This window comes from Etheostoma spectabile, chromosome 21 (assembly GCF_008692095.1).
Source record: "Etheostoma spectabile isolate EspeVRDwgs_2016 chromosome 21, UIUC_Espe_1.0, whole genome shotgun sequence".
NCBI lineage: Eukaryota > Metazoa > Chordata > Actinopteri > Perciformes > Percidae > Etheostoma > Etheostoma spectabile.
In genome coordinates this window covers 15,525,494-15,531,661 of record NC_045753.1, presented here as the reverse complement: position 1 = coordinate 15,531,661, position 6,168 = coordinate 15,525,494, and the positions used below count along the sequence as shown (strand labels likewise).

At 41.2% G+C, this 6,168-nt stretch overlaps 1 protein-coding gene across 3 annotated transcripts in view; it reads right to left on the bottom strand.

Moving 5' to 3' along the window:
• Window positions 1-6,168, bottom strand: part of ctbp2l (C-terminal binding protein 2, like) — a 96,729-nt gene that overhangs the window by 89,547 nt on the left and 1,014 nt on the right. The window lies entirely within an intron of this gene.

The window sequence follows — 6,168 nt, the reverse complement described above, 5'->3', positions numbered from 1 at the left end:
GTGTCTTCTGGCTGTGGCAACAGCCACATGCCGAGAATCAAAATCAACACACCTTTGACGCTCTGTGTGTGTGCCGCGTTAGGTCACGGCAGTTTCCTGCAGCGTCGCTATGACGACCAGGCACGCTCGCCTCACGCATGAGGTGGTACTAAGTCTGCAATGGAAAAACTAGGACGGGGCACCGCGGACGAGTCTAGCCGAGTAGAGCTGGTAAAGCAGTGGGTTAGCAGTGGGTTTAAAAAAAATAAAATAATATATACACACACACACACACACACACACACACACACACACAGATATTTACCTATAACCTATAACATGCACAAAAAAGATATAAAACACAATAAAGGAAAAAGTCAATAAGCATAATATGAGCACTTTAATGTTGCCTTGTCTGAGCTTGCCACTCCTTTCACCGCATGACCACCTTGCCACTACTTTTTCTCTAAGCGCTCTTGTGTTGTGGCTGGTTGTGTTCAATTTAATCCCTTCTGCTTCCAGCTGCTTATCATTTTTGTCAATATTGGAGTCGATTGTGAATCGACAGCGTGAGACAGACATCTCTGTACAAAGGTACACAACATTGAATCTGAGAAGGGATTTGGTGCCAAATGAATCATGACTGCTGTCGGTTAATTCTGCCCACAAGTACAAGCCTACTGTCACAGAGCACCATCCGGCTGATGGTGTCTAGGATTATAACAATGTGTGGTTGAGCTTGATAGAGCACGCTGGGCTCTTTCTTCGGGTAGATAACTAAATAATTAATTGTTGGGGCTTATTGGTTGCACAAACGTAAAATCATCCCCTATCAGAACACAGAACAAGAACAAGCTACAACTCCAGATATAAGTTGGTCTTTAATTCTAACAAACAATTCATGGGCATTTTTGCAGGTAAGAAACCAGTGAGCATTCATGTCCTCCTTCGTACTGGTTGGTTGGGTTGCCTGCACAGTGGTGGTGGGTGGGATCTGGAGGGTGGGGGTGGATGATTGTGCACCCTCCCTCACTGTTAGGTGAAAAGACGTGGCTGTCATGGGGCTCTTTAAGGACACATGGCTGTCTACACCCTCCCGCTGCCATACGCGAGTTACCAGTGACGACAGCGGCAGAATGGGGGAATTAGCCTCACCAAATTGGGGAGGAAAGAGGGAAAAGGAAAAATGACTACAGGATTAGCTACGATTAAGGTCACAAGGCATTGTAGAAACATTAAGAAATAAAAGGTCTGGGCAAGAAATGTGTAGTTGGGCTGTCCTTTAGGCCCTGTTACCTTGCCTGTGATGAAGCCACAATACGGCACAACAGGTGAATTTGCATACATTTTAAATTGTAATTGTGCACCTTTACTTAGTTTTTCCAGCTTCATAAGCTGAAGCTCAGCCTGAAAAAAATGTGTGGCGGTCTTCTGGAGTTTACCATAAGAACTAGCGATGAGACGATGTCCATGTGCCACATGATGTTCCTCAAAACCTTACAAATCCATGGAAATTCATCATTATTTAAAGATTAACTGAATTTCACATTATATCCTTACAATTCTTGTTTTTTATGTCATAAAACACCCATAACATTTAGGGTTTTATGGATAACCTATTAAACCTTGCAAGTAAAATGACTGCTGGCATAGTGGGCAGGAAATGCTATGAATGATACCACCCCCCACGAAAAGCCTACCGTCTACCCACTCACTATCCATGCTGACCTCAACCGCTGATTTGTATCACTTTCTCATATTGCACACATACCGAGAGATTTCCTTGTACTTGGTCAAATGTATCTATGGTAATGGTGCTGTATGAAATGCACGCATATCTATGAAGACCTTTGTATTACATAGACTTCGCCAGAAAATGAGACAACTCAACAGATTAATTAACAGGGCCGATATGCAGATACACCAGTATAGACTGTAGATACTGTGTGATAAAGTGTTGAGTACAGCAGGCTTCTTAAGCCGTCTGAAGAGCGGGGAAACTTGCTGCTGTTATCATGGTGGTCCTTCTCCCTTGTTCATAGCTTGCCCTGCAATTAATGATGCACAGTGATTTTCCTGGAACCACCCCCCATCCTGTGTTTGCACGTTTGTATGTATTTATGTAAGTGACTGTTTGTGCAGGCTTGCATGTATAAGAGAAAGCTAATTTTCTCTACACTGCACCAGACGGATACCCACTGAATTTGTATTCAGTAATGAGACTGGGTTGGGGAACGATGGTGAATTTGTAAGCATGCATAGTCTCCCATAATTCCATTTAGTAGCCCTGTAAACACTTATAAATGCGGGCGATAGTTACAGCAGCCCCCCTGCCCTCAGCTCTCATCAGACTTGCACATCTCCAAAGAAACCAAGGGCAGGAGAGGAGTAGATATTGCAAATCACATTATGGGACATGAAATTAATCCCCCCCCAAACATTTGGCCTTCACACAGTTTAACCTTGAAAATGCTTTTTACTCCCTTGCACGAGGACTTAATAAACCCCTTCCATAACATCCAAAAGAACGGGTCCGACATTACAACAATAGCTCTGCTGAGGTAATTATTCAACGGGATCCTTCACCGTGCTGATGATATGTTGTAATTTCATTTCACTTACGTCTGTTTCATAATATAATACACAATTGAGCAGGGGCACTTAAAATCCCAAAAGACCACTTCCTCCTTAAGATAATAAAAGCCTTTTGTGCATGCCTTTGAGAAATCCTTGGTGGATTATGCAAGTGTGGATTCGGGAGCACATCAATTAATATGCATTAAATGAAAGAGTATTAAGTTGTAAGAAAATAATTAATAACTCTAATTGCTGTGCTGCTGCTTTGCCTGACAAAATCATACTTTAATGCTAACACAACTGACTTTGACATCACCAACAGGGGCCATGTACAAGAGTTACTTGACCTTTTACATGGCTGAAAGACAATGCATTTCCACTTTATTACATGGTCACCTCGCTCTCCCCTGATGCGGTTGTGGAGTGGTAAAAGCACCAGCACAAAGTGATGGTTAGATCCAATCCAATAACTGCAGAAACATTTCTATCTGGTAGCCAACGCTAAAACCATATGAGGTTGCTCTACTAGTTTGAGCCAGAATACATCTGTTTGTGTTAAAGAATACTGTAGATCTCTTATGCAAGCCCTGTCGCTGGATCTTGCTCCTTTATCCAGTACAGAGAATAGTGCTGGGACAGGGTTCCACTTTACCGGTTGCCATAAGAAAGACCTTCATGGTTCCAATTATCTTTTACCTCTGTGTAGCTCCGGAAAACACAATCACTGTGACTGTCAACGAAATTATAGCAATTGCTCACTACCCCCCTACTAACTCTTGATCAGTTTACAGTTCTACCTCCATGTTGTTGTTTTTTTTAATCAAAATTGCCCCAGCTTTCAGCTAAATCAATCTTGCCTTTGGTTGGAGATAATGAGCATGTTCACCGGGCTTCAAATGAACATCGCTGCTCCTGGGCTCCTCAGCTCAACATAGTCACATCATGCAGACACTTTTGAGGAATGCAGAAAGAAGAAGTTTTAGCCTTCAGAGACCAATTAAAAACACATATTCAAATGGACATAAAAGAAGCACACTGATTCATTTACAGTGCAGTTCCATCTATATTGCTTCACTCGCTATCAGATTCATCCCGATTGTTTTCAACTCTTACAAACAAACACTCTCATCAGAGTGGAAAGACTAGGGGAAAAAAAGACTTATCTCATCTCTGCAGGATCAAAGACTATATAGAGAGTGAGTGCGAGGACACACAGATATACTAATTTGTACACAACACACACTCACTCTCATTCAAAAGGGCAAGGAGGCAGGATTTACCAGCTCAGTAGCACTGTTTGCATGCATAAGATGATCCTTATTAAAGACTATGGTGAATATTAGATCACTATCATTATTATATCTGTAATAATTGCACAGGAGATTGAGATATTTTCTTCATCTGTTGCCTTTTTAATGCTGTAATTAAAATATTGAATTTAAATTATATAGCCATTAAGTATGCAAATGTAAATGTATGGTTACATTACTGTAATAGGACTGATGCACTGCATCTTCTGCTTGTTTACATAAAGAAAACTAGGGTTGCAACTAATGATCACCTTAATTACCTGTTAATTAATGTATTAATTGCTTAGCATTGAAAAAGTCAAAAGAAATTATGAAAAATGCCCTTTACAACTTTCCACAGCCTAAGGTCACATCTTCTAATTGCTTGTTATGTCCATCCAAAATCAAAAGAAATATTCAGTTAGCAATTATAGGCAAGAGAGATAAGCAGCACATCCTCACATTAAATAGGTTGAAACGAGCTTGATAAGCGACGTAAACAGTTAATCAGTTAGCTAAATTGCAAAATTTATTTCCTGCCAGTGTCCTAATTTGAGCACTAAAACATGTTAAGTTGAAATGGAAAAAGAGAAGTTCAGGCAGCTCTTCAACCAGTCAGAATTTTATCCATGACATATTTGGTACCACAGCCCAGCGGGTTTGCAGGGAGTCTGAAACATGCTCCGCCTCACTTCCGCAGCACTTCCAGGGAAGCTGCTCCCATAAATCCCTTCTAACAGTTGCTGTTGAGGGAACTTTTTAACACAGAACTTAGCAGCCACTGTTATTCACTCTTAGAGCGAGAATCTTGGGATGATGGATGATAATAAATATTGCATGGGGGCTAACAGAGGTCCCCTCATAGACGTTCAATTGCCTTGAGTGATAGGGTGCTGCTCGGCAACACAGGAGAGCATGGCAGAGGGCAGGCTGTTCACAGGGTGGACTAACTGAGTCTGTGCAATTTCCTCTCTAGAAATACGACAGTGCCCATTCTTAACAATAACACTGTTTCGCAATGGGGGAAGGTAAGCGGAAAAAGGGGGGTATGTCACTATCTTAACTTAAGTATGGCAAGTTTGGTGGTTATGAATGAAGAATTTATTGTCTCAAGGAAAATAAAGATCCTCTGTGGACCAGTAATGACTGGGAATGTACCTGGCATGTGAGGGGAAATGAACACTACTCAGTGTTATGACCAGTTCCCCGCTGCACTTGTGACTGGAACAGTTTAATGGACAAGGGAGCCCTGTTGTGCCGAGCTGCCCACCATCTTAACAGCTTCCTTGACAATGGCCGACAACAGAGCAGATGTCCAAGCTGCACACATCTGTAGTGGCCTTATATTCCTTTAGGCACACACACCCCCTTCCTCATCCAATACAGCCATAGGACAGACAAAGAGCTGCTTTACTAAGGTCACCCCCTATTCAGCTTGCATGCATTGAAAACAAATGGTCTTATTGTTAACTTCCATATATTTTGACTAACAATCCAAGTTCTTATTTGGAACTCATTCACTTTGATTATATTATGATTATTTTTGTAGGTGTTTCTCCAGTATAGGAATCATCTTTGTTTAAATGACAGATGACATTTTTGATGAGTGATAAGAAATTCAGATAACTCTAGTTCTTCCTTAATCCAACAAGTGTCCTGTTGTCATATTTTTAGAGTACCGCGTGAATTAATTAGCCCAATAGTGTGTAAGAATACTTTAGTGTGTGTGATTAACAAGTCAACACTAAGCAATAAGCGTCTCATTTATACACTGTCGGCACCTAGCAGTGGCTGTACACATAAGATGCACTTTCCTGACCATTTTCTACGCTGACCTAGTCAGCTGCTGTGCTAAATCCCAATTTAAATATCAGCTCGGCAACTATAAACAAGATTTAAACAAATTAGCTTGAGTAAAAATGCAGCAAATTGTCCAAGAGTGGGAACTACAAAAGTCAGTTCATTATTCTCCTCCGGTGGTTTTAAAGTCACATTCTGGAGTCTTCAGTGGGGGGGTCATCCCCACAAACATGAGCCTCAGTTTCACTTGCATTTCACTTACAGCAAGAAACTGCAAAAGGATGAAGTTACTATATATACACACTTTACTTGCCCACATGCAGATCTGAAACGCTCCACACTAAACCACTAAATCCTTTCAGGGGATATTCCTCGAGGCAAAATGTCATCAAATGAAGGTGTTTGATCCACTAATCACTTGTGGGTCCCTGAGATAAAAAAAGAAGAAAAGTTTAGGGAGCCTTTGATCCACTGTAATTATGTGTGGCAGCTCCATTAAAGTGTTCTAATTGTGCAAAAAAAA